Genomic DNA, 14,983 nt, shown 5'->3' with positions numbered 1-14,983 from the left:
ATTTCTAGTTTTTTTGTAGCAACTTCTTGTTGATTCACTACATTTGATGATTGGCATTATTGTCTCTGGTGTTCTTCTAGTTGTGGGACCACTTGGCTTGCACATGATGTGTCATGCTCTGATATCTAGATATTGATTACAACTAGTTCCTCTTATTTTAGATAATCAATTTGAGTAGCCACATCCATTATTGTAATTGGTTGTTCTTGTGCCACATCACTAGTTTGAGTAGCCATGTCAACTATTATAGTTGGTTGCTTCCTTTTTCTTTCTTCTGTTCGAACTGGTACATCAATTATTTGTACATCATCCTAGTCCACATCCATTTATTCAACTTTTTCTTGTAACAACTAATTTTTTGAGGAATATTATGCCATCCACCTATTAAAAAGTGTCATCTAGACTATCCGTTATGTCATATCATTTTATTTTCAAGGTTAATCCTCTTTTGGAGTTCCTTATTATAGGCATCTAAGACTTGTTCATATTTCTCCTATAGATCTTGTATAAACCTTTTCTCTTTCTTGGAAGTGGATAAGGTAAGAGTGGTTGTTTTAACATTTAATTTTGTTACCTCTTCATTTGGAGTATCCTCTACTCTTTTGATAATCAAGTTCCCCATTAATTCAGAATCATTAGTTTGAGAATAATTAACTCTAGATCCTCTATTTAAGGACCAAATAACTAAGACAACATGGTCTTCACTATATTTAGCACCACTGAGTGCCCTTTTCTGTTTCTCCTCAGTGCTCAACTTCTTTGTAATAGTATTAAACATCATTGCATCTACAATGTCCCAATTTGGAAGAAGTAAAACTCCAGCTGATTTGATCATTTTTCTTCCCTCTTCAGGAGTCACACTACTAAATTCTTGCATCATTTCTTCCTTTATCTCATCTTTTATGACTAAATCTTCTTTTTTTAGCTACTCAGCTTTCCTTTTACTACATCTTTCCTCAAAGTTTTCAATATTTGTTCTCCATGAAAATTGGTAAAAGGCCCTTGCCTTTATAAAACTATCATTAGATAAGAATTCATGGCTAGCTTATTCTATTACAAGATTTAGCTCTTTTCCTTTGAAATTAGCCACAATCAATTCCAAGCTAGGGATGGAGGTTCTATTGGATTTCCTTCTTCTAATTTTGCATTGGTGATGAACACGCCACCCTGAGATCCAAGTTGTTCAATTTTCTTTCCAATGAGTTGTTCAAATATCCTAACCATTTGGTCACCCCTATGACTATGTGAATAAAGTTCTTTATGTACTTCTAACCAATTTCATGAAATTGTATTTATCTTTCAGTCTTGGTCTTCTGAGGCCTCGACTATGAAAACACAATAGTATGCCTAGTCACTGTAAAGGTTCATTATACTTCTCTCATTCAGATGACCATGGGATTGAGGCTTTACTAACTATATCACTCAGTGATGAGATAAAAGGCAGTTGAGCACTTAATTGATGTGACTTAGTGACCAAGGAAATTTCATTGCTTTGCCAAGTCCCACTGTAAAAAAAAAAAATCTTTTGATAAGCTTCCACCATGCAATCAACTTGATCATTAGGTTCGACACTTAAAATAATTATGACCTTAGATTAAAACTCCTAACCCTTTGAGAGTTTATTTTATTGACCGTTAATCATGTTAAGATCAATGATGGGTGTAGCCTCACATTGTAAAGTTGTGCAAGGTTTTTAAAAAAGTAGGGATGTGAGGTTGTGACACATGGATGTGCAGGGCCCTTTTCCTTAACTTTAAAGTAGTGTATATCATGCAAGTTCTTGATCATCGATAAAATGATGATCGATGATCATCACTTCCCCCAAATTCTAAAGATGTGTAGAGTTTAGAAAAAGTAAGGAAGCAAGAAGCTACCATGTGGACAAAGTGGGACCAGGTTCAGTATGTGGGTTGCAAAAGGAAAATTGTCAGAGCAAGTAATAGATTGGTGTCTTCCTATTGGTTGAAGCTTGTTGACTAGGATAGTAGAGTATCAATTTTTTGGAACCATAAATTAAATGATGATTGACCACCATTTCTTCCCCATATTTTGAAAGTGCACAAAGTTTAACCAAAGCAGGAAAGTGAGGTTGTGACACATGGACTTAGTGGGGTACATTGTTTCATGAGTTTCCAAAATAACACTGAGTTGGATGATATGCAAAATGTTTTTTCTAATTTTCCAAAAGTATAGTGTGTAAGAAAAGGTGGATGCTAAGTTGAATTAATGGGCCTGATGTCTTTTAAGAGAACAAAGTAATAGTTGTAATCACTCAAGGTTATTGATCAAATGATGACCAATGATCATCACTTTGACCAATGGATTTGAAGATTATCAAACTTTAACCAAAGAGGAGAAGTGACATATTAACACATGTTTGACTTCTAGAAAACATAATGCAATTTTTTAAAGTTTTAAAAAGAATCATCTAATTTGACATAAATTGATGGTTAGGTTTCAAATTTTGTGGTGTGGCTTGAAATATGATTGTTATAGCATTAATTCTGATCAATGCAAGTTCAAGTGAAGCCAATTACCATAAAATTTATGATTCCTCTCATTATTGAGTACCAAATAGCAAAGAATTTTTAGACTGTAGAAATATTCAAAATTTCAAATTGTGTTTCCTCAAAGCCACGAATTATTACAAACAAAATTCTTAGTGGAGCAAACAAGTTTTTCTTGGTCAGTACTAAAAATCTTTGGTTATTCAAGAATTTTTAAGTTGTAGTTGAGATAATATAGATAAAATGCCTCCATGAAGGAATTTTTTAGGAAAGGTAGATTACCAATTGAGAGTTGTGTGTGATGACTTTCTAGATCAATTACCACAATCAACTAATGAGTAATTCAAAGGAAAAGAACTAGTGCCTAAACACCTTAGATTACTTGTTAGCGAGGGTTTCTATGACAAGGCCAATTGGTTAAGTGATACCCAAACATTTTTTGGGGGTTTAGAGCTTTTCAACAAATGGTTTTTGGAGAGAGAACTTGATATTCCTCTAAACAATGTATGAGAGTTTGACATTGGTAAGCTAGTTGTCCTAGGTATTTTCTTTGATGGTGATTTATTAGCCATGATAGCAAAGAGATATGACCCAATATCAAGGATGGTCAAGACTCATAGTGGAGATAATCTCTTTAGGGTTTCACCATAGCTAATTAGGTCATTTTTTAGGTTAAACCCTAATCATGCAGTACATGAGAAAATTGAAATTAAGGATTTTCAAGCAAGTTATGATGCATAGAGGGTGTACCTAAGGAGAAGGCCGCTACAAGAAAACTTTTTTAAGTAGGTCAATTACATTCATGACTATGAATACCCCATAGCCATTATTAAGAAAATATTTTAGTCCTAGGGCTCAATTACTATAATTTTCTCTCTATAAAATATTTGGAATGGATGAATAGGATCACATCCAAGGATCCATTATTTTTATCATTTCTTAGACATTGCAATATGGCATGAGCTCAATTTTTATTTTGTTGCATATTTAGCAAAAGAAATCCATGATGGATTAATAGGCATAAATAAGGTTAAAGTTGTAAAACCATTCTACTAGTACTCAATGTTGATGTACATATGTTTGTACAAGGGTATTACCTAATTCTCCAAAGAGATGAAGTTAGAGCTAGAGAAGGATGGAGAGAAATTACCAATCCAACTATGGAATGTTAATATAAATTGGGAGATCACTAATGCTAGTTTTGTTAGATTTGATAGGTATTTTGCTTCCAAGCTAACAATTATATTAACTAGAGATAACCCTAGAATACCCTAGTCCTTGCTAGAATTGATTAGACCAAATTATCATGCCAAAGCATTGAAGGTGAGCCATAATTGGGGAGACATTATCCCATTTCCAATTTCTACTATTTTTAGAGTGTATGGTTTCATAGGGAAACCACATGTGTTGGCATACCAAGTACCTTTGGAGGTGGGGATTGTAGAATTCTTATCACATGTAGGAGGTTTAGAAGAAAAGGAACTATTAGGTAGATCTAAAGTTACTTTCTTCCCTCATATTACTATTGTCCACAATTTTGTTTTTGTCAAGAAGGGTTGAAAACAATTAGAATTTTTTATAGACAAATACCAAATGGCCCAGTCCCATTCTCATTTTATAGATCCTAAAGATTTCTATGACTTTTTTAAGGAGATAACAAGAGCTAAATCACATGAACATATTTTTTATTTTCCTAAAGATATAATTAGAAATCAATTTTCACTACAAGAGCAAGAGGCTAGAAAAGAAATGGAAAGTGTATAGCAGGGTGCTTGAATTTTTTAATGCATTTGAGAAAATTTATAATCCACTTGTTAATAAGAAATATTGGGGTGCCAAAATAGATATTCTTATGAATCATTTTGTTGGGTTTATGAAAACCCTAAATGAAAACAAAGCAATTTTGACTCAAACTTATCCAGAAGTGGTTGATTGTGGAGTTGTGGTTGCTACTAAACAAAAGAATAAATTCTTGGAGTTAAATGATCAATTTGAAAAGGTCTTGGATGCCAATGAAGAAAGAGGATAGAAGATCAACCAACTAGAAAGCATGATTACATAAATGGATAAATAGTTTGGGAAAACAAAGGTAGGTACAAAATCTAGCTAGCTCAGGATTGCTTATCCTCCTCCTCAAGTACCACCTTTTAATTCCATCCCAGTTGTAGAGATTCCTAGTACTTCTCAAGAGCTAAAAATGTATACAAAAGAGGATAGTGATGAGGAGAATGCAAAAATATGGTCATTGCATGTGGAATTGGGCATCAAACATGAAGATAGAATTAAAGATACAATTTTGTATCTAGTGGACAAAACTAGTTGGCCTTCATTTTATTTAGAATTGTCAAAATTAGTAGAGATATGGAAAAAGTTAATGAATAATGAGGCAACTTGAAGGCCAATTTTGGACAAATGGATTAGTAGGGATGATATCATCACAACCCTTTGCTATCATGTGATTGATTTTTTCTAATAAATGAGTTAAAGGAACTTCCAAGCTACTAATCTCTTAGATTTTGATTGTAAGAGAAATTTTTTTTAGAGAAAAATATATAATTATTTCTTGAAATACCTTAGTAAAAATGTTGATATCTTTCCACATGTACTTAAAGGTATAGGCCAAATAAGAGAAAAGGAGGAATGGGCTAAAGAATTGAATGAATTAATGAGCATCAAGCTTAATACAATTGTAAATGATAAAAAGTATATTTGGTTTGTAAGAACTATAGAGGAAGTGGTACAAGTACAAAAAAAATTATTCTTTTAAAAAAAAATTGAAGAAATAAGGACAATTGGAGGAAATGTCTTGAGAAAGGAACAAGAAATAATGAGTTTCAATTGGCCTGATGATACACTCTTTTGACAAGTGGGTAACTAATTATGCTCCAGTATTAACATAGTTATTGAAAGAGGCAATTGAAGGAGAAAATGTGGACAAGTCTATTGGTACATAAAAGGTGTAGTTAATTGAAGTATAGGTGCAAACAAAGAGATTAGATGGAGAACAACCAATTGCAACTATGGACATGGCAGTTCAAACTGATGATATGGCAGGGGATCAACCAATTGTGATAAATATCTAGATCACTAAACCTGATACATCAAGTATACGCCAAGTGGTTCCATAGTTAGAAGAGCAATAGATGCAATAGAGCTAATCTCCAGATACATTGGATCAGCAAGCAGTTGCTACAATAGAATTGGTCCCACCACAAGAAGATTAGTGATAAAGACATTCTATTGTATAGTTGCAAGTGGGCACCAAATTTTGTCTTCTTTCTATAGTGACAACTTTTTTCCTTTTGTCTTTCTTTTTTTCTAAGGACAACTATCATTTTCCCTCTATGCTTGTAGCTTTTTGCATCTCACACTATATAAGTGAGTTCCCAAGGCTAGAGGAGGATTTGAAGTTTGTATATCTTTTAGTGTTTATGCTATTGTCTATAATCGGTCCAGATTTCTTTGTGTTACTTGTATGATGTATTCAATTTTGCAAGTCTAAGAATATTAAATAACAAGTCTATCATATCTGGAGTTGTTATTAAGTTTATACTAGTAATGTATTAGTTTCAAAGAATATAATACAAGGAGGGAGTTCTGAATATCTATGTCTCTAAATTTTGTCTCCATTTTTATAAGCTTATTACTTTGGGATTGAGTGTCTAAGTTCATGCAATTTAATGCAGCTTAGATAGGTTGTATGTCAATTTATTAGTGATTTTAATTCAAGGAATGAATTAATTTCTTCCATAAATAGGGATTCAAATCATTTGAGAGGGATATAATAAGAATGGGGTTTAGGGTTAACAATTGATAATTTTAATTGCAAGGAAATTATATAGGTCAAGCATTTTTTGTTGTGACTTTGTACAGTAAATGGATAAGGAATTGATCATAAGTTGTGATGATAATTGATGCAAATGTTTGGTTACACAAAGTACATATAAATAAAATCAATTTTACTTTTCTCTAATGGAGAATCAAATTGTTGGTCTTCACTTGTTTGTAATAAATTTCTTTGAATTATAGGTAGCTATTGTAATCAAGGATTCATTACAAATCTAAGAAGAATTTCAACCATTATCTGTTATAGGGGATACATCTGGAGAGAAGAATGTTAATGAATGAACTATGAAAAAGAATATCAAAAAATATCTAGTCATTCTCATCCCTAAGGTGCACCTGCCTTGGCTCTATAGAGATTAAAGTGTAGAGATTCCCTATGATTATATGGAAGTTGGTCCAGATCTAAAGAGAATTTAGTTAAATATAGGAAGTAGCTAACCCTTTGACTGAGTCTTATCTTCTGCATCTAGTCTTCATTTATTGCCATGCAAACTTGATAGGGATACATAAAAACTTTATTCATTCCTTATATCCCTAATTCCTTTTCCTTTACATCAAATGAAGATTTTGAATTTGTAATAATGTGATTACCTCTTTTTGCTCTATCATTCTAATTCATTACTTAACTATTAGAGGGGTCACAATGGTGTGACACAGTTATCTCAACAGTTAGCGTAGCTTCATAGCTCAGAAGGATAGCATCCAATTTCAATTTGTGAAGTTGTGACTAACCATACATCACATCATTGCAAGTCAAGTTCTACCTTAAAAATACATCAGAGGGCCCACAATTTTCATAATCGTCAGATGTTTTTAGATCAGTGGTTATTGTATTAGTGCTTTTTGAAGATGCACAAAGTTTAGCCAATGTAGTAATATGAGCTTTTGACACATGTCTTGGTGGGCCAAGTGTATATGAGGTCCTCATCACATCATTGCAAGGGTTAACAATAAGTCAGGACTTTAAAAAATTAAATGGAAAACCCTAAAAAATTAAGTGGGAAAACTCTTGTACATTCTTTAAAATGCAAACAATGTAAACCCACTTTTAGGAATCTAGGGAAAAAGGTCATTAGGGTAATAGAATTTTAGGGATTTCAAATGGATAACTAGATTTTTTGCAAAATTTTAAAAATATGAAAAAGCAGGCCAACATCCTAAATATGGATGACTTTTGAATGTACCTTGCACTAGTATATTTGCACTCAAATTTCAACCAAGATTTTTGACCAAGCCCTAAATGGGTTTCTTAAATACTCTTTTAAAATAAAAAATTCCCGAGTTGGTCAAAATTTCAACCAACTTAGGGTTTCCCAATTTGGTCAAAATTTTTACCAAATCAGGCCCATAATAAAAAAGATATGATTTGGGCATTGTGTATTTTTCTTATTTTGTTATTTGGGCATTTTGTGTTTTTGACACCAGTCTATAATAGTGTAAGAGCCATTGAAAGGTTAGTGCAAGGTTCTTGTTCAAATTTCTTTTTTGAAACTTCATGTACTTTTCCACATTCGAATTTGTTAAGATTATAGGCAATTCTTTTGAATTGACTTGTATTTATAGATCTCACCACACATGACACAATACCTAGAATCTAGCCACCTCTTTGAAGTCTATAACAAATGCTACTTCAATAAGTAGACCCCCCTTTAAATCTGTTGGCTTGATAAGAGATTGATCACCAAATGTAGTCTAAACTATTGATGCAAGAAGAAGACACAATCAACTTCAAAATTAGAAACAAGAAACCACTTCCACCATGCTTTTCTCTTCTGTAAATGTTACATTTGAAGGGAAGTCATGATTGTCATTTTGGGGTTACACTTGATAGAAAATGAAGATGGTGTGTGATTAGAAGAGATTGAAATCTATACAACTTTATCATCAGACAATATCCCTAGAAAGGTCTAGTCATTGATGTTGCTTGACATTTCAATTTTTTTTAAATTATTGTCTTATATATATATATATATATATATATATATATATATATATATATAGAGAGAGAGAGAGAGAGAGAGAGAGAGAGAGTGAATGTACATTTTTACATGGTCTATGGTTCAAGGTAAGAGGATATAATAAATGAATATATGATCATCATGAAATGGGTGTATTGTACAAATGGGCCAGGGGATTGTGTTTGTGCTTCAACATAGTGCTTTCAAGAAGTCATACCAAAAAGATTGGTACCATAAATTATGTTTCTCAAATGCAACAAGGGTTATAGTGTTCTTAAGGGTACCACTTGTAACAAAAAGTTAACTTGATGATCTAAGCATCCATGTGCTTCAGATAAATCCTTCAATCTATACAAGACTGGGAAATGCTAAAGAATAGTAAAATTACCAAGAAACAAAAGTAGTATATTGATCCAAACAAAATTATTCAACAACTCATGTCTCAGAAACTTGAGACATATATAAGCATAATTCAACTTCCTCAACCAACATCAACTAAATTTTGAACTATTTTTGGTTGTTGGGAGGAAGTTTCTCAAAAGTTGTTAAGCAACTTTTTGAATAATTTTGCAATTTTGACAAATTTGTATCAACCTAATTCCTATCATCCAATTCGCATTGCAAATAAATATCAAAAAAGAAGAAAATGCAATCAACTTTAAAATTAGAAACAAGAAACCACTTCCACCATACTTTTCTCTTTTGTGAATGTTACATTTGAAGTGAAGTCATGATTGTCATTTTGGGGTTCCACTTGACAAGAAATGAAGATGTTGTATGATTAGAAGATATTTAAATCTATACAACTTTATCATGAGACAATATCCCTATTCATTTATGTTACTTGACATTTCAATTTGTTTAAAATTATTGTCTTTTGTAGATTCACTCTATATATGTATATATATACATATGTATAGTGAATGTATATTTTTACATGGTCTATGGCTCAAGGTAAGAGGATATAATAAATGAATATATGATAGTCATTAAATGGGTGTGTTGTACAGATGGGCTAGGGGATTGTGTTTGTGCTTCAATGTACTGCTTTCAGGAAGTCATCCCAAAAAGATCGGTACCATAAATTATGTTTCTCAAATGAAACAATGGTTATAGTGTTCTTAGGAGTACCATTTGTAACAAAAATTCAACTTGATTATCTAAGCATCCATGTACTTTAGATAAATCCTTCAATCTATACAAGACTATGCAATGCAAAAGAATAGTGAAATTACCAAGAACTGAAAGTAGTATATTAATCCAAATAAAATTATTCAACAGCAACTCATGTCTCAGAAACTTGAGATATATATAAGCATAATTCAACTTCCTCAACCAACATCAACTAAATTTTGAATTATTTTTGGTTGTTGGGAGGAAGTTGCTCAAAAGTTGTTAAGCAACTTTTTGAATAATTTTGCAATTTTGACAACTTTGTATCAACCTAATTCCTATCATCCAATTTTCATTACAAATAAATATCAAAAAAGACCAAATTCCTCATTTCTTGATGCTCCTAATGAACTTTGACCATCTTCAAGTTGACCAAGCTAGCTAATACACACCTAATACGATTAATGGTTTTGTTTGCCTTATAAAATGGATTGAAATCCTTACAAAATGACATCTAATGGTCGTTGGGACCTTATTAAAAAATAATTGGAACAAACCCAACAAGAAATTACTAAAGATACTTGATTGCATGAGTTTATGTCCAAGTGCATTCAACAATAGCTAGCAAATTTTGATGGCATAAAGCAACTTTATAAGCCTATGTCTTTGTACCAGAAAATATAAGAAATCTTGTCTAGAAGATGGAATTGTAACTTGAATAAAGTTTAAACCAAAAAGTGAAGTGATAATTCAATCAAGACAAACAATCCACCACATAGATTATAATGAAGAACTATGATGTTTCTATCTCTTGAAAGTTGTACTTTAGATTGTTTATCTATTTATACGAGGGTGTATCATCAACTGTTACTGTATCTTCCAAAATTTTCTCTACTCTCTATTTTCTTACATGGTTTAATGTGAATTATATTTTTTCCCATTTTATTTATCCAACTAGATCCTTGACATCAAACTTAATGCATATCCACCTTCAATATTAAGTTCTACCACCCAAAATTGTTGCTAGCCATGGGTTGGGGTTTCATAGAATTTGGATTAAGTTGGAATAGAACCATGCTAAGGTTGAAAAATTAGTGATGGAACTAGCAATTTATTAAAAGATTTTTTAAGGATAACTAATTAATTTGGATTAATTGGATTATTCTTTAGAACCATACTAACGTTGCAAATTTAGTGATGAAACTAACAATTTATTTGTTTAGTTTATGAGAATAGTTGTATTTATTGATGTTATAGATTCAAATATGGGTCATTCATTTCTTCTATTTTTTATTTAACTTGATTATGTCCCTTTTACTTCTAGGTATGTTTTCTTATTTTCCATCCAATTAATTCATTGCCTCACCTAGAACCTACCCGCTTATTTTTAGCCTTTGTTTATAAGAAGAATAAAAGAAGCTTTTTTATTGATCCTTCCAATATGGCCTCTAAGTTGGTCTAATTGGGTCATTCCAAACCTATTGGAATTAATAATTACCAATATTTTTTCCTCAAGAACATCAATTCCAATTTCAATTATTTAAGTCGAAAGAATAATTTGTGTTTCTCTTGCTCTAAACTTTTGCAATGTTATTTATTTTTTAGCAATTTTTCATGCAACCATGAAGACTATCACATTTTTGAGTGATAAAGATTTTAAATTTTTTTAAAGTTCTTCAATGGTTACATGAAATTATGATAGCACCTAACTTTCATTTATGACAGCATAAACAAGAAATCTTTTTTCACCAATGCAAAGATCTTCTTTCATCATCTATGATTGCATAAGATGAGGATGAACTTCATATATACTACTTTGTGAGTTCTTGTATTTCAAAAAAATCTCTTTCTATTTCAATAATATCTAAGTTGAAATTGAGAGAAATGCCAAACCTTGATCTAGTCAAAGATATGTCTCCCAATGCATTTTTTCTTTCTTGGGATGAAGTGGTGGCCCTAATAAGTGCATTCTTATGGGAAATAAATTAGTTCAATTTGACATGAGGAGTCAATCTTGATTCCATTATGCTTTTTTGGAGGCCATAGAGGATAAGAACAAGCCTAAAAAACATATCCTACTTGAGTAGTATGAGGAGGAAATATTTGGAGGTGTGACACCATGTAACATGTATGCACAACATGCAAGTCACCCAATTTAGTAATAATTTCCCTAGCCTTTGAGTACCTTTGACACATTTGAGAAACTTGTTCTATGATAATTTTGGAGTTCTCAAAATGCAAATATTTCTAAGTCCTTGTGGGTGCTAGCATCCCACCACTACTTACAAACCATAGCTACTTTACACAAATTTTACTAGTTGAGGAAAGGAAATACCATATGCATTAAATCATCTGTAAGGTCCATTCTAACTTCTAGATCTTTCCTATAGTCCAAGAAGCTTTCATGCTCATTATAATCTCATTACCACTAGCAGAATCCACAATTTCTCTATGCACATCATTTCTACTAATTGAACTGCCCCCTCCACTTGAAAAAATCAAAGATAAATCCAATTGGGTAGCAGATGAAGAACTTATATAGTTCAATGTTACCAATGCTTTTAGTATTAAAAAAGGATATTCATGGAAATAATTATGCTTAGAGGAATCAACTTTAGAGTCATTATTTATGATAGCCAAGTTATAAAAAAAAATTGTTTTCTTTGACTGAAACAACTAAGAAGAATCACATTCATTACCAACACCACCACCAGTAGAATCACCAATACTAGTAGGTTTTAATTAGGATTCTAAAAAACATAGACCTCTTCTTTCTTCCTTATGAGATGAAATGGGGAGGCTTGGAGGTAACCCATTTCTTTCATTGTAGAATAGGGTGATTAGACATAGGATTGTCCTTTTCCTCTAAAAACCATAAACTTGTTCTTTCTTCCTTTTGAGATGAAATGGAGAGAATTGGAGGTAACCTGTTTGTTTCATTTTCTTGGAAAAGGATGATCAGAAATGGGATGGTGCTTGTCATCTAAGATACCTAATGAGCTTAAATTACTCTCTTCTAGTAATGTGCATTTTGGTTCTCTAGTTGTAAGTGAATACTGACACTTTTGGTCCAAACTGAAGGTCAATTTCCCTTCAATTATTGATGGGATAGAGTCAGTAACCATGTTAATACATACGTGAAACATGACTCTTTAGTGTCATATGTATATAAAGTTGTTCCAAATAATTTACAATGTAAAAAAATCAATAATGTAGAGCAAAATTAGTATACAGCAGATCAATTAACATATCTCAACAATATTGCTACACAAATTGAATATCTCAGTGATATTATTGTGAAGTAAAAACATTCATATTTCCATACTGTTGAACTATGTACAGTTCTATTCTTTCTGATTATACGCTCCTATATAACAAATATAATTAAATAAAATTACCTATAATATAAATCAGAACAAAATTAACAGTAATGACCCCTTGATGATTGAATTGTAAATCTGGGTCAATTACCTAATTTATCCTTCTTAGTTAAATAATTACAATCTAAATAGGTAAAGATTTACACATAAAGGAATATCTATATGTGTATGCAGAATTATTTATGTTGAAGGGATAGCAATGTCTGATTTAAAATATGTTATGAAATTAAATGTTACTAGTGGTGATATGTGGATGATGTGATGTTTAATGTACATGATATGCTCCTGAAATTGATATGTATTTCTTTAGCAGTTTGATTGCTAGATCTAATATGCTAGTGATTCTACCAAGAAACACTTCACTCAAATAGAGTAGGTATGATATAGGACTAATTAGAGAGGTAATGTTAAATGGTATAGGATATTAATTTGCTAAGAGGTCAAAAGTGTACACTCAATACTGGTTATATATAACAAATGAAGAAATTTACATGATGATGTTAAAAGAATGATTTATACCTTCCTAATATATCTTCTCTCACTAAAAGGTACATTATAAAGCGACATATTTGTACACACCATTTATAATTTGTGCCATTTCACAACATACTCAATAGCGAGCCATCTCATGATTATCATTGATTACTCAGTTTTTTTTAACAAATACATTATGATTACAATCAATCTAAACAAATTGATAAAAAAAAAATTAATATATGATAATAGTAAATAAATTGAAATATTTATGTAGTGCATGTTATGGCTGCTAATTTTTTAATAATACTCATTGTACATTTAACTGGTAATTGGAAAATAAATAGAAATTATGGCATTACTATAGTCATAGTAGGAAGAGTGGGTGATAAAGTTGCAAAATTTTCTTTGGTCAATTTTATTCTACCATAAAGGAGTTGTAAGAGAACAATATATGTTTTTGAATTTTCTACCTTATAGGAATAGCACTTTTGAAGAAACCACTACTTGGATGGCACCTTACTTTCCATAACTTTAAGGTTGGGAAAAAAAAACAATCATTCAAATTCAATCCTTTATACACAATATATGATTAGCATTCAATGTAATTGGTTACAATAAATTCTTCTCCATGTAACCAACAAATATATTGTGAAGATTATATTTTCAATAAAACCAAGCATTAATATTTAACCCTTATAGAGTTCCTAGCTTTGAGTTGTGAGAAGAGAACATTTGTGTCAAACATTTCTCACTAGAGGATACTACAAATGTGAATTATAGTGTAGGTTTGAGTTAAATTTTCAGCCTGAGTCTGTTTCTTGATGTTGGTGGGTGTTTTTTTTTTCTCTTTTTCTATAAGTAGAGCATATGTGGTTCAGTCTAGTGATTCAACCTATTTTATTTTGATCTTACATATTGGTAAGATAGGGTTCAAAAAGGTGTATCTCATAAGCAGTCCCTCTGGAAGAGGATCAAATTCAAAATCTATGGAAAGAAAAACCCACAACTCTAACCAACTCATCTACACTTACAAACTCTGGCTTCTTTAGCCACACCAAAGGCTCTCTAAATGTTATTTTATTTCCTACTACTTTTTTTATCTTATGTAATCTGAAAATACTAAGAAATTATGCCCACATAATGGCTACAAGTTCAATTGGGACTTTGATGATAAAATTCAAAGTTTTCTCAAGATTGTGAGCTCCACTGAGAATGTTGACCGAGAACACATAGTGATTGGTTTTCAGCACAATGCAATAGGAGTTACTCATGATATTGAAGTATGTATAGCCCTCATCCACTAGACCTAGATGGCTACATGCAAATAAAATAGGTGTAAAGCTAACATGGTCAAGATATGTTCTAGAGTACTTCATTTTTAAAGAGTTTGAGAGCATTATTACAAAACCTATTTTTCCATTTCCTATAACCATGGCATTCCATGATATGACATATTTTTGAAGTATTTTGAGTCAAACAGTTTACATGCCCTGTGTATGTTTCCACATTTTGCATATATGCCTATCAAGGCATTAGCAACTACAACATTTTTAAATAAATCCATTTTTTTAATTAATGGATTTGTATCCATACTTGAAAGATCCTATTTTTAGCTAGTTGGTAAGATGTTGGTGAAGGTTTTAATCCATTTCCTTGTTCACTCAAACACCTTACATTCTTCAACTTGTCCATATGTTTTAAT

The sequence above is a fragment of the Cupressus sempervirens genome, chromosome 10 (assembly GCF_028749045.1).
Source record: "Cupressus sempervirens isolate cs-2001-9-10 chromosome 10, ASM2874904v1, whole genome shotgun sequence".
NCBI classification, from domain to species: domain Eukaryota; kingdom Viridiplantae; phylum Streptophyta; class Pinopsida; order Cupressales; family Cupressaceae; genus Cupressus; species Cupressus sempervirens.
The sequence above is the reverse complement of the archived record's forward strand: the minus strand, read 5'-3'. Positions refer to the sequence as shown.